A 15176-nucleotide genomic window follows, 5' to 3' on the forward strand; every position below is an offset into this window, starting at 1 on the left:
GAGAGTTTTGTTTCCAGAATGTGGCGGGTAAACCCCTTCCTAAAGTGAACCGCTGTACCCCCTTTCTTGGTGCCACCTGAGGCGATGAGTTGTTTCGGGAATTGTTGCAAACGTACGCGCCCGAAGTCTGCTGGTAGTAGGTGTGCTTCCTGAAGCAGGGCTAACGCTGCATCTTCATCTAGGAGCTTTTGTTAGATTGATTTACGTTTGGGGGGGGAATTTAACCCCCTGACATTAAGGGAGATGACTCTCAAGGTGCGGGTTTCCTGGGGGGGGGGGGGCAAGCTTGCTGTTGGGTTCAAGCAGGGAGGGTTGGGTTGGGTAAGAATCAGCCATGGCTTGAGAGAGATTGAGACTGTTTACCATCCTGCTCTTCGGATTTTCACCCATGCCTCCAACGGGGAGGCTGGGTATTAACCAACGGTTGGCCAACTTTGTAGGTCTGGCGCCACCCCCAGGCCAACTGGGCCAAATAACCGTGGTCAGCCAACATGGCTGAAACCAGGATCAAATTGTTCAAAAGTGTGGTGTTCCAAGGACTTGTAGATGGATAGTACCCCGGAACTGTGCAGGAGCTGTGGAGGGGAGCACGCTGCCATAAGTGTGGCGACAGTTCTTTTGTTTCTTTGTAGGGGGCCAGGGGAAGAACAGAGCTGCACCAAATAGGATTATAGGCGAGAGGGGCCTTTAGGGTCCATCCTTTAGCTTGCCAGTTTCCCGTCTTCTTGCCTATGTACCTTCCTTCAGTGTTAGGCTATCTCTTCCTCCTGTCTCTCGGGACTCTCGTCCATAGAGTCTGCTTCTCCTTTGGAGGGGGCGAAGGGTCTTTGCTTGAGGTGGTCTCAGGAGCCATAGGGGAGGAAGTCCGGGTTAAGGTTGGGTGCATGATTTGTTCGGCGTCCTCGAGGTGGCTAATTCTCCTCAAAGTGCCTTTGTAAGTAAATTGTAGCGCTGTTGGGAAGAGCCATCTGTAACGGACCTGCTGGCTTTGAAGAAAGCGGTCACCTTAACTAAGGTAGTCTCCCTTATTTTTTGTTTTTGGGGGATCTGTTTCTTGAAACGGGAGAACAATACTAAGCTCAAAATAACAAAAATGAGAAAACAGATTACCCCACTCTCCGCCTATAGATATAGGGTTGGATGATAGTCTCTATTGTACCACAAAGGACATCATGCTCTCCTTCAACAACATGGCCTCTTTCGTAGTGAAAAAAGTGTACCCTGGTGATAACATCGGGGGGTGAATCCGTGCGGTCCAGCAGGAGTTGAGACTTGTCCAGATGTGGCAGCAGGGACTGGAAGAGGTCCCCCACGTATTCCGTTAGGTTTTGGTCTGAGATTGAGGTAGGCACACCCCGAATTCGTAGGTTATTGTGTCAGGCCTGATTTTCCAAGTCTTCTTGTTTGAATTCCAAGATTTCGCATTTGTCCTATAAGGCTCTAATGGAATGTTGGATTTCGCCTAGGGCCGTAGTGTGATCTTGGGTTTGATCCTCGACTTCCCCCAGTCTTTGCTCTGCTTCCGTCACCCTCTGGTCAGTGTGCTCTAATTTTGTAAAAAGTTCAGTCATGCAGGACCTAAATTCCGATTTAATATCAGCCATGAAAGCCAATAGATCGCTTCTGGTTGTGAGGGTCCCCTTGTCTTCCGTAATCATATGTGGCGCGGAGTTGGGGGGGGGGTCCTGTCTCTTCCCCTTGTCCGCCGATAGCAGCATTGTGGCTATGTCTGTGTTCTTGGTAGCTTTAGATTGCTTGGCCATGACATCTCTACTCATGAAGTGGGAGGTGTGGAGGGTAAGGTGGATAAGAGGGGATTTGTGAAGCTGGAGTGCAACATTGTGGTCAGAGGGGGTGGTGGAGCTGCTAGTGGGGGGAAAAGGCCCCCACACCCACGAGTCATTGGTGAGGCTGGATAGCCCGCCCAGACTAGCTGGAAGGAAAGGGGAGCTGAAGAGTGGGCAGCAGTAGCAGGGAGGTGGCCGCCACTCTCCAACTGCCCTGGCTTGCTCCGTTTCAGGAGGTGCCTGGAGGCCGGTTGCAACTCATGGAACCAGAGCTGGGTTGTGATACCAGTGGTCCCCCCTCTGCAGTGATGGGGGGGGGGGCGATTCGCTGCTAGTGGGATCCAGACAGGGGCTCTGGCGTAGGCACAGTTCAGAGTGGGGTTTGGGAGTCCCAGCCCCGCGGCGCTGCATGGTGCACTCACTCACCGCATTCACCTTAGGGCTCTTCGTCCCAGCCCTCCCGCAGTGCAAGATATTACTGCGGAGCCTCCAGGCTTCCAGGCTGCCATGTTCCCAGCCCAGTCCAGCCACTCAGCTGGGGAGCGATAGCACTGCAGGGCCCGCCCAGGTCTGTAGTCAGGAGTCGGCGGAGCTACAGGTGCGGGGACTGTGGGTCACCAAACGGGGTGGGCGGGAAGCGGGACACAACAGCGGGGCTCCTTAAGGCCAGGAGTTCCCACCACCAGGACTCCTCCCCACGCTGCAGACTCCGTCAATTCCGCCCGCCATCTTGGAAGAGGCGGTGAAAGGCCGCGGAATCAGAAGGCTCGTTTTACGGCTTCCCGGGGGCTCAGGGCTCCGCTTCTCCTCCCGGAGCTGCTCCAATGCCTCTCACATCCCGACAGGTGAGTTTCCTCGTAATTGGGCTTATCGAACCGTGTTGAAATTGGCGCTGCAGCTGGCCCGCCACGGAAGCCATTAAAGAAGCGTCCACACCATCGGCACTCCAGGCCACACCCGGACTCTATTCTTTTAAATTCATTTCAAGTTTTGAGAAATACACGGTCTGTTTTTCTTACCCTGAATTATGGGGTGGAATTGGCTATCAGTGGGCATGAAACCAATCGTGCTGCCCTTGTTGAATCCATCAATAAAGCATACATATTTCTACAAATATACCTAGAATTGAAATGAATTTTTCTGTGAATTGATGCTAGCAAGATTCATGTAGGCAGGTAGAATCTTGTGTTACTGACCAATTGTTTATAAGACTAACATTGTAGTGATTTCCTTGGTATAAAGATAGATTGTTTAAAAATGTACTTTAATTCTTAAGATACATTTTGAGTTTTGCAAAATCACTAGCTGTTTTTCCTACCCAGAATTAGAGGGTGTGACATTATATTGGGGGTATAAAACGTGTCATGTCACCCTAATGCGAACAAATCATTTAAACATATATAAAACATAAATATTTCTACAGTCTTTTGGAAGATTGTCTGGCAACAGCAAGTGTCTTTCACCTCCAATGAACAGCACACAGGCAGCCGAGGGGCCTCGATATACATCAGTTTCTCTCCTAATATGCCCCGGGTAGGGAGGGAGGAGAGCTTTTCTCTTCATTGGAGCTCCTGTCTGTATCTCTATGGCAGAAACCTTTGAAATAGCCTATACCCCCAACAGAAACCTAGGTGAATCCTGGTCTTGAAGTCCAAAGACGAATCATAAAGGGTTGCCACTTATAAGGCAAAATGCTATAGCGGTTTGGTCCAAAGCAAGCCTGCTGTCAAGGGTCCAATCCAAGCTGCTGTAACAAGTGTCCTTTGCCTTCTAATGTCATACACAGGGTGCACCGACTGCAGGAAGTGCAGTGAGGCAGCAGATTTGGGGAGCCCAGCAAATTCCAAGATAGTAGAACCCCTCTCTGGGCTAAACCTCTGCTCTGGGCAACTGTAAATTCACCACATTCGTCTGTCTGCCTACTTCAAAAAAGACTCCAGTAATCAGCACCTGAGTGTGAAAGGGCCATTGTTATGTCAGGACTGTCTTAGAAGCAGTGGCTCACAGACACCTACCAGGAGGGTTCCTTTGCCCCGAGTGAAGGCGTTGACCTTCCGCAGGGGGATCAAATGAGAAGCTTCCTGAGCAAGGTCACACATGGTTTTTGGAGGTACACCCAGGCCAGACAGCTAATACGCACCAGCCCTGTCATACATGAATCCAAATGCTTGCGACTGTACAACTGTTTAACCTACGTAGCCACCATGTCATAAGTAGACATGGTTTACATTAAGACATTAAAGTGCCACCAGGCTGACTAGGGGCACACATTTATTATATTCGGAATTGGTGCTTGTAGTTAAAAAAGACACCTCTGTCTGTTGGAACTGGGTTCCATCAGCTGAGTTCAGGAAGGCACATATGACCTTTGAACCTGCCCTGCTGTCACTGAAGGGCAAGCACTGGGGACATCGGGAGACTGTCATAGCAAACGTACATGGGTGCACTAGGTTTCTGGGATGGAGCTTTATGAAAGTGGAGTTTGATTAGCAGGCCTCCATTTCAGAAATGTAATTACCATTATAAAAATAAAAAAAATAATCAGGTTTCCCGCCCTCACCAGATGGCATTCCGTCACACCTCTAAAATGTCACAACACAGGCTGTGGCTTACTGAACACCTGCACCAAGAAAAGCTACAAAGCATGCCACCCACAAAGCTCAGGTCCACCCCCGCACAAGCAACAATAAAATACTGTGCCTCATAAGTTTGGCGGTCTGGAAACAAGGGTGCCTTGTTTCTTGCTGTAAATTATTATGGTCCGGCGACAACCTGCTGGTAGCACCGGCAGGGTTACTGCCAGACCCGTAATGAGGCCCACTGACTATCTCAGTCATCGGATAAAATAGCTACATCTGCTCTGCTTATTCTGATGCCAGTAACCCATCCATAGTTACAAGTTTTAACAGTACCCAAAACTCCAAAAGGCCATGAAAATGGCAAAAGGTTGCACACTGACATATCAAAACTTACTAAAACAGAACCATGGGTGAATTCAATACATCTGTAAATGTTTTTACACATTCAGATATAAACATCTTTTCTTCACATGTGCAGGTTTTATTTGTGCTACTTTTAAATGTCCTTGTGTCCCTTTACTATTAGTATATATTGTCCCTGTAAATTAAAAAAAAAGTGTTACATTAATTGTTTTTGTGATACACTTATTCCTGACAATATCTCTGCTGAAAACATGGCTGTGGTTAATGTTTCGTCCAGTGCTTGTTTTGACAATATTGGTATTTTTTAAATGTTGGTGGGTCTGCTGGCCCAGAAAATTCTGCTTGCCTCCCACACTTATTCCTGACAATCTCTCTGCTGAAAACATGGCTGTGGTTAATGTTTCGTCCTGTAAGGATATTTGGCGTGTTACAGCACAGAGTACAGCACTACTGCACAGGTAGCAATTGTACAGCACTACTGCACAGGTAGCAATTTTTTTTTTATGCAGCACCACCACATGGGTGCGGGTGCATTGCTATATGTGTTACCAGATTAACATGGAAAGACAGGCTATTCAGTCAAAAACGATTTTAACATATAAGATGCAAATCTATTTTTACAGTTAAAAGCACATGTGCACATTCAAAAATGCACACTATTTTTCACCTGAAATGCCTATGGTGCAAGAGACACATTTGAAAATTAATAACTAACATTATTAATAAACAACCTGACTAATAAAAATTCATTTAACATAACCCACTAATAAAAATGTGTCTCCACTGCAGAAATAGGCCTACTCTGAAAGTGAACTTTTAAACGCACATTAATTTTTTTTTCTTTTTCTCTGCTGCTCTGTCCACATAACTCAGGAAGCCAAGGGCGAAGGTACAGGAAATCAGTTGGTTACAAATGGTTACTGTAAAAAGGAGCCATTGTGTAGAGAGGGAGGATGTGGCATGATTAATTTCTGATTGGAGCAGCGTCATAGCAAGTATCATGCTAGAGGCAGTGATGAGGGTTTTGCTGGGGGGAGTTTGAAGAGAGAGGGAGAACAGTCGAGATTTGGCAGAGCTGGGAGAAGGACCTGTTTCCTGGCTGAAGCATTCCTATCTGCAAAAGCTGAGAATTCCGGATAATAACCCGGTTTGAGAACGAAAGGCGCTCGTTTTCACTGGGGTTAATCTTCAAGGGAGCCACATTCAGAAAGAGAACAGCTGAAGAAAACTCGGGCTGAACAGATAAGGTAATTACATAAGTGTGGGGGCTGAGTGTGTACGAGAATATTCAGTCAGTGTAGGAAAGGAGATTCCTGTGATTTAATCACATGTTAATGTTACAAATCGAGTTCTTTTCTCCGCCACTCTCTTTTCAGTGTATCACAGACAATGCTGTTACTGTGCTATTTTATTTATTTCTGTAAAGAGTGAGATCTTGTTTAAATGCAACTTTTATAATACAGAAAAATATTTGAAAGCAGACGGGTGGTGTGTTTTATATTTACCAATACAGTGCTGATGATGTGGGGAGATTTTTAAACAGTGCAATTGTCATTTTAAGACAGATGTGTGCATGATCATATTCAGTATGGACAGTTGTGAGTGACTGTTTGTAGCATAGCTCGTTGGAGGTACATGAGCGAACGGGAAGAGGGACTCTCTGGACATAGTTCCCTACCGTATATAAGGTAGTGGAAATTACCACAAAATTACCACATATAGCTCTCTGTCGTAAATAAGTCAGTGAGATCGCCCATGGTGGCACACTAACACTAACACTGAAAATGTGGTATTCCTGAAATGTAGGCCTGAGATCTCTCTAGTGATTACACGAAAAATCTAAGCAAAGATAAGGGATTCTGGACATTGGGGCCACAAATAAAACAAGGGAATTATGCTCACCAAAATACCACCAACCACGCATACCAACCACGCATACCAAATATGCATGTCTGGGTGCTGAAATAATGCATGTCCACTGTATTATTGTTGTACATGGCCCAATCTGAATACAAGGAGTGATTGTTGCTAAGTTATTTTTCGGCGGTAAGAAAATACCGTCAGGCCCCAAATCTCCACAAAATACCCTACAGTCCAGTGCTTGTTTTGACAATATCGGTATTTTTTAAATGTTGGGTGTGTCTGCTGGCCCAGAAAATTCTGCTTGCCTCCAGTTACAACACAATCTCGTCTCAGCTTGCAATACATTATATCCCGTGTAATCCACCAACTGTCTTCCAGTCATGAAGAATGGTTGAGAGTGTGTTACAGACATCAGGTGTTCATAGCGGTGCGTCAAAATATGCAGACATAATAGCACATACAAGACGCTTCTAACACAAGTACTTGCTGAAGTGCTCCTATGATAGCGATAGATAGTATGTCAGGATCATGTTCTGAATGCACTTCTGCTAATGGCATATTTGCCTACGCTGTCAATGGACATCACTGATTTGTGAAAGTCCCTTAAACTGCCTCATAATTTAGCACACAAAAAGATGCCTTTAGAGCTTGTAAGTTCCCCGTGCCAATGCGTGGGAAGCCCTCCAGACCTGGTGCTTTCTTTGGATTCTGGGACTTGTTCTTTGTATCTACCATACATTCAGGAAAACTTCAAGTGCCAGTTTTAAAACGCAAAAGGACTGGATTGCCATCACACGCATGGCCACTTGAGAGCTCTGTGCCTTCTCCATAAATTGAAAACATATTGGCACACTTTGACATTACAACAAAACATACACTTCAATAATTAATCTTCTGCAGACACGCAGCGCCATACTTTAAATGAGTAGAGCAAGAGATCAAGGGAGAAAGAGAGAAGTTTCTAACAAAGTTATTCGTTCAAACAGTAGTGTATCTTTTGTAGAGAAATATGCTTTTGAACGTTCACCATCAAAGCGGAAAAGACGAAAAATATACAGAATGTGTAACACTGCAGCTTCAAATGTCACTGCTGGTAGCAATAAATGTGTGCCCTTACCTTTACAGCTGAATGAGCAAATGCCCATCTAATACCAATACACAAGTCATGGCTTTGTCAATGTTTGTTTTAACTGGATTCAAGTTCAAGAAATTATATAAAATCAAGTGGCTGTAGGCACATTTGGTTAAGGCATTTTTATACCAGTAACGCATTTACTGCTGCAATGAAACCATTACCTCTAGGAAGACTGCTTGTTAGTCAAACTGGCAGGCCTGAAATTTGAGGTTACTGCTTGATTAATACAGACTGCTCAAGGGGATCCCAGGAGGAAGTGCGAAGGGGATTAGCACGGCCATGGGCAGTCAATGGGGGAAATAACCAAACACCCCAACTTCGTTTCCCTCTTCATGAGTCATCTCTCTCTTTCCTGTACTCCAATAGGTTCGCACACAAATGGCACAAAAGCCATGGCCATTCAATGGGGTAAAATACCCAAACAACCACCACAGGCTGCCTTTTCCTCCTCCTCACGTCATCGTCCACCGCTCTTCAATACAATAGTTTCGGTTTATAAGCTTATAATAGCACACACTCAAAACTGAGAAAAACCCCGTTTAGCAAATACGCGGTCACTGTCCCTTTGCACTGCACATGCCTAACATCCTAAACTGATAACCAAATAACTCCCGCAGCAGTTGAAGAGTTCTTGGTCCGCAATAGAAGCGTCTCGGAGGGGATTGTCAAGTAACCAATGTGATCTCGCAAACACAGTTCTGAGTTAGCGATCCCGCCTCCCTTCTCTTACAACTTACCAAAGGTGGCCGCTGTCCGCTCTACGTAGCTTGCTCCGTCACTGAGGGAGGAGTGGATGGATGGCTGCAGTGGCCGCACACGTAGCCCGCACGTCAGCTCTGATGCTGCCCTGCGTTGTGAGGAAAATGTTTCCGTGTAAGAGTGTGCGTCTTTTACAGAGTAGTGCGCTGGTGAGGGCCTGGACGCAAGCACGCGACAGTAGTAGAAGGATAGCGTTTGTCTGCAAGTTAAGGGAAGTTGTACGTACAAACACTGTTTTGTTAGCCGAAGCTGAGTGTGTTGGAGCCGAGCGTGGAATCAGAATGCCGATCAGTTGACAATATCCAACGGTCGCGTCACGCGCAGCTCCCGGATCAGAGAAAAGTGGACCCAATTCCCGAAATAGTGGCGTTGTACCCGTGCAGTAGGTCATTGTTTTCAAGTGGTCGCCTATTTTGAGGGTTCAAAGCGGCTTATAATTTCCATCAACATCGTAAAGCCTACAAACAAAATCTGTCCGAGACTCTCTAAAACACTCAGTCCATCAAATTTCGTGGCATTTTGCACCGGCGTTCAAGTAGATCTAGGTGGAAAGCCTGGCTATAATTAACTAAGCACTTTGGTTTGTACTGGGACTTGTTTTCTATCGCTTCAGTTTAATGTCGACTTCCGTTAGGCAACTTGTACGCAAAATGGAAACTCGTTTAAAAAAAATATTTAAATTCTCTGACCCTTCGCAGAGAGGTGTCGTACGTTTCAAGTAGACGTTCTTTTTTTTTGTAAAGTCTTGCTACTTCGCTCTTTGTCCAAAACCCAATATTATGGACTCTTATCCCTTTAATATGATTTGTATGCATACACTCCGCATTTGAGTTGGGAGTCCTCGCTTTAACTTTGTATTCTGAGACTCCTATTCCCGAATTTATTATGGGGTAGTCTGGGACTGCAAGTTCCACAATGCAAAATTAAAGCGACGACTGGACTAGCACCTCCCTAGTGCGACGTGTGCGTACTCCAAACTAATTTTGCCCTAAATACGCAAGCTGCGATTGGTTTTGTCCCTGCGTTTCGGCATCGCCTAGCATGCTGCATGGCTTGACGGAGGGTTGGGCAAGTGTTATGGTGGGGCGTCTCAATGCTTCAAATGGTCAGAGAGAGGCTACCTTCAAAGACTGGGAAGGGCACATTGACTCGTATGTGGCCCCTATCGCATCTAAACTCGGAATGTGTGTGGGAACTAGTGTCATATTAGAGCCTTTGGCGCAGCGTTAACCCCTTAAATTCAAAGGACGTCCTTTTTGCATAGCCTTGCATAATAGCCTGGCATTTTTAAAAGTACATCGGGCCAGCAGCATTGCTCAAAAACACGATGGGATTTTAAGTGGTTATTATGCGGTACATGATTGGCTTTTTCAGTTTCTATACTTCAGTGCATGCCCATCTTTAGTGTACCATCATCCCATGTATGCCCGAGAGGTGCTAAAATGCGAGTGTTTTGAGGTGTCAGATTGGAGGTCCTTGACTGAAACTGGGCACTGAAATCTATCTGACCAGATTTTCAAAACAAAGTATGCAGATCAAACGCACACGCAAAAAGAATTGGAAAATTACCAGACTTGACCCCCAATTGTGCAGATTATTTCCAAAACCACCCTTAACTGCATACACAAGAGGAAAGACTGCCTTGTGAAAGCAGAAAGGACTGACAATCGTAAAGAACTGTTCATGAACCATCCAATGTATGGCACCTTCCCATGCCTCCACTGCTGCCATTACTCGTCATACTCGCGCTGCATCAGACACTATGGTTCTTGCCAGTAACAAGCGGCACTCGATTGGGAGACAGCGGACCCTCATACAGGTAAACACCCATGTGACAACAGGGTGCTTTGGAAGCGAAAATTGTGACTACAATACTCCAGGCCAATCTGGGAATTAGCACTACACTGACACAGGCTATTGCCATGTCTGGATAGCACACGGCTACCATATGTAATTACAGATCATGAGGAGCGCCACGCAACACTGAGTTTGTAGACGGGGTCACCAGCTCCGACCAGCTACCAAACGTTAGACCGCAGCTGGCACCAGTTAGGTGTCTTTACAATAATTAAAATAATTTCTCTTTCTCAGACACCGAGGTGTCCATAAGCAGATAGTCACACCAATGCATGCTAAAGCATAAAGCGGCAGGAGGTTGGTTTCTTTCCCTCTTTTGCCTCCTCTCACCCGCGTCTCCCCCTATACTCCTCAACCCCAGAGAATGTGCCTCACTAACGGATGAGGCATCATATTGTCTTTAACATAAGACACAAGCATAAAGACTATGAGAAATGGCCTGACTGTATTTCTGTTCACAATAGCTATGAGGACAGAGCCAAGCATTTTGGAATTTACCCCCAGCTTTCCCATTTTGTCTCCCTATAGGGGACGGAGGTGACCGCCTTATCTGCCAATACAGATACACGCCAGAGTCATTCCATTATTGAGAATCAATTGGTCCTGAAGAAGATGACATTATCCAGAATTGTCATTGAAACCAGTCGACGCAATAGGCCATGAGTGTTCTCATGACCATCACAATATCCTAAGAGCAGATCTAGGACACGTTATACGAGTAGTTGTACTCGCTCTGTGTGAGCACTACTTTTAGGGCATCCCTATTTAGAGGGACTTTTTAAGTATCCAAGTAGACCATTTGATACACTGTGGAGCTTCTGGCCACTTAGAGAAAATCCCCGGCTAGTATAATTTCCATAATTGTAGATTAGACACAATCTAATAAACAGTCCTGTCATTACATTCACTTCTTGGTCCTTCTTGGACTTTTATTGATTACTTTTTAGTTTGATGCAACAAACCCAACCAGTAGTGATGAGGGACAGTGTTTTCTCCCGCTATCCCTATTGGAAAGGCAGCACACCACCGATCACCTCAGGAGAAAGGCATCTGACAGGGCCAGGGTATTCTTCCTTTAGGGTCAGCCAGCACGTTGTATTATTCTTTTTGCCTGGACGAACGAACAAGACAGTCTGTCTATGTTAAATACTTGCTTCATGAACCGTTTTTGGTTTTGTTATGACTTAATTATGTCCATTACAACTCGTAATGTCGCCTAGCAACGATCCATTACAATATCTCAGCAATGAGCAAAGCTTGCGCTCGCATTAGAGACACCGGCAGCGTTCTCCTGTGTACTACCAAACGCAACACTTTAATAACGTAAGTCCTTACAATTAACTAATCCCACACAACTTTACAAACATGCTTAGTGATGTACTCCTTTTTGACAGCAATCTGGGTTGCTCAGTCACGTTGGCATAACAACCATTTTTTACAATGACAAGTAAAGTGTGCAGCGATTCTACCGAAGCTGTAAGTAGTATTTGACCTATTTTTGATGCATGCGCATACTAACCCCATGTGTCCACAGAACGAGAACTATCCTTTCCATAGGCAGACCTATATAGAGGGCATCTATCCAGTTGAGGACGTAATGAAGATGATACGTTCTAGAGATGATTACAGTCACGATCAATCAGAGGCAGAAAAAGGTAGGACCTTTTATCATGGCAAATCTGTTAATATTAAGTAAAATTAAAACCCAGATTCAGATCATTCTTACAAATGTGTCATCCACAGGTTACTTGCCCCAATACGGTATCTCTGCCGCACAGATGTATTACTCAATCAGAATACTACTTTCCCACAACACGCAAAACAATTGGGTGAAGTATCAGAATGTCCGTTATCTTTGGTAAAACAAACTTAAAATTGTTGCGAGGCAATGGTTTCTGACATTTTATCGCACATTTGTTTATAGAATTATTTTGTAGAAAATTGAAAAAGAGTTGATTTCTAGTTCCTGAAGAAAGAGATGGATATCTCGAAACGCGTAGAGCTAATTTAATAAATTGTCATTTGTGACTTTCTCACTATGTTTCACGAATCTTACTATGCACTTATGAATGTAAGAATTGACTATTCTATTAAAATCACTGACTGAACTTAGTATTATCACGAAAGATTGTCTACAAATTATGTACCGTATGACCATCTATAAGTATAATTAACATATTGACTGAAGTTTTCTTCAGTAGAATAGGTGTGCATGGGGCGTGAGTGTCCACAAGTTTTGGACACTGATTAGTGGCACTGAATTTTTACCATGGGTTAGTGTTAACTGACATAAAATTGCATAATTAGGCACAGCAAAGAATGAAATCTGGTGAAATAGTTTTGCTTACAAAACAAAAATGCACTGACCTGTGAAGTTTCCAGAGTGAAAAAGTATGTCCCCAGTTGGTGTTGAGTGGCATGTCGGGCAAGATATGGTAAGAATAACCACCTAAAAATCTTCTACCTCCCACATTGTCAACTCATCTTGATAGACAAATTCAGCAGTGAAACAGCACAATTGTCACGCCCCCACTTTCATCCACGCGTTCCATGGACACATCTCATAATCCAGCCCCCACTATCACCACCAAAATACATGCCAGGACACACTCTCCCCTGCAGGCCTACCGGCAAGGAATGGGACAAGGTCAGCGACGCCGGTTCTTGCCATCTCGGCGTTGGTTTCCATTCCGGCGTTGACAGTTGCCATGGAGACGCGCCACGGGCATTCTACAACGTCTCCGTTGCCGGCACCTGATAGCTCCTCCTTCAGCACGTTCGATCACGTGACGGATGATGAGAGTCACGTGATCATTAGTCAGCGTTCAAAAGGGACACGCTGACTGCCCTCCAGCGCTTCACAGCTGATCCTGTTGGGCGCATTACGGATTACAGACTACTACCACTGACCTCGGATTGATCTTGGACTCTGATTTGGCTTCTTCCTTCACGGTACCTTTGTTTGGAACTATTTTCTCCTGGATTTGACCACATTTCCGTCCCTGGATTGCTATTTGGATTGCCCTTTTGTTATGAACTTTGTCCTTGGATTACGCACTTTGGATTACGCACTTTTCAACTGATTGACTTAAGTTTTCTGGCTTCTACGTAAGGTGGTGATTTCATTTGTGGGATGTTTTTATCCACGCATCCAAGCCCTACCTCAAAACTATGCAGTACTGACATGGAAAACATCATGATGGCCAGAGCTTCCCAGAAAATGCACAGGGAAATGCATGAAGTATAGGCTGCCACTCATTTTTGCCGATGTTATGGGCACAGAAGGACACTGCCTAAAACCACCATTGGACTACCCACACAGTAGTCTGAAACCTTTGGGAATGGCAATGCTGATTGCCAAAAGCAAACCCATAACTGTTGGGAATTCATTTTCTTAAATCCCAAAAAGGGGTGCAGTACCAGTACTCACCACTATCAGAAAGCCGGCGTTTTAAAACACCAGATTTTACTTTTTGTAGAAAACTGAATAAATGAACCCAAAGCAAGCCAAAGAAAGACTTACTGAGAGGTGGATCCAATGTAAAGTTATATTCTGAAGTGACTTGAAGGTTTATAACAAGACTGGCTGAGCTGTGGATTTCAGCAGTTTAAGTAAATTTGGACTGAAAGACACTAAAAATCTAAATGTTTAAATTGACTGAGTGACCTACTTTTGAGTGTCACATAGGCTGCAATTGTTTAAATGTCATAGTTTTAAACTTAGAATCAGCATTCTAGCTGCATATGTAAAAATGTTTAGTTTTATTTGAATGCAGAAAACTGGGGAACAGAAATGACATGTAGCTAAAAACTGGCTTAAAGAGATTCCAATTTTGCCTGGCAACTACCCCCCATCAGGAGTGAAACTTGAGTCACAGCTGTGTTCCCAGGCCTATCTGCCTTTTGCTGGCCACACTAAGGATATGCCATCTCTCTGATAATTGAATTAAGGGGAGCCCCCACAGAATACAGGAGCTCTGAACAAAGCCCTGTCCTGACTCAGGCAAATGTTTTATTGGCGGGAGTCGTAAATGGAGCTTCCTCCTGGAAGGACAGGGGAGGGGCACTGCCTGTGAGAGCAAGCTGGCTTGGCAGAACTGGAAAAACCAGAAATTCAACCTTGTGCTGGGGGGAAACCACACCCCTTTGGGGCCAGAACATAACTCTAAAAAGATGAATAACTCATAGTACGGACTTGTGAAAATTATTTAAATGACACCATAATTCTTGTGATTTTTCTGCCCACATTTTAAGACGTGTTAGGACCCGGTGGTATGTTCAGGGGGGTTTTAGCGGAAAAGAGGATATTACTCAAAATGTGTGCATGTGAAAAATCTGACACTTCATCAACTAATGTCCATACTCCTTGCGCACATGTGTGTAAATTTGGGTTAATGTCCGAAATTGCAAAATCAGTTAAAAAGTGCAAATATTGCCCATTTCTGAATGCAAGCTCCCAGGAAGAGCAGATGTGGACAAGGGTATACCTCCTGTGATATGTGAGGGGTGCGTGTAATTTTAAACGAATGTGTACCTGTGCAAATATGTTTTTTTTTATCAAATATAGATTGTGTGCAATTTGACAGGGGAGGATCCTCTGACCCATAAAACCTACAGCATCACTCTGACTAACAGTTCCTTCCCCAATCATGGGAGAGGGGAGAATTGGGCCAATGGCAAGTGGAGAGGGGTAGAGCCTAGTGATGCTGCACACACACCCATTTTAAAACAGATAAAAGCAGACAGACAGGACAGATAGGGACCTTCAAATCCATTTGCAGCTGGAAGCTCTGCCGGGAAAATCCATACTTTACCTCCATCAATCTCTAAAGA

At 44.8% G+C, this 15176-nt stretch overlaps 1 protein-coding gene across 1 annotated transcript in view; it reads right to left on the reverse strand.

The window, feature by feature from the left end:
• The window catches only part of LOC138569763 (cAMP-responsive element modulator-like), a 1496827-nt gene extending 1488078 nt beyond the window's left edge, over positions 1-8749 (reverse strand). The window contains exon 1 of the mRNA XM_069648038.1: positions 8465-8749. The gene's annotated coding sequence lies outside the window, so the exon portion shown is untranslated. The remainder of the gene's footprint in view (positions 1-8464) is intronic.
• Between the last annotated feature and the right edge of the window lie 6427 nt (positions 8750-15176).

The sequence above is a fragment of the Ambystoma mexicanum genome, chromosome 2q (genome assembly GCF_040938575.1).
Source record: "Ambystoma mexicanum isolate Mex_15411 chromosome 2q, UKY_AmexF1_1, whole genome shotgun sequence".
NCBI lineage: Eukaryota > Metazoa > Chordata > Amphibia > Caudata > Ambystomatidae > Ambystoma > Ambystoma mexicanum.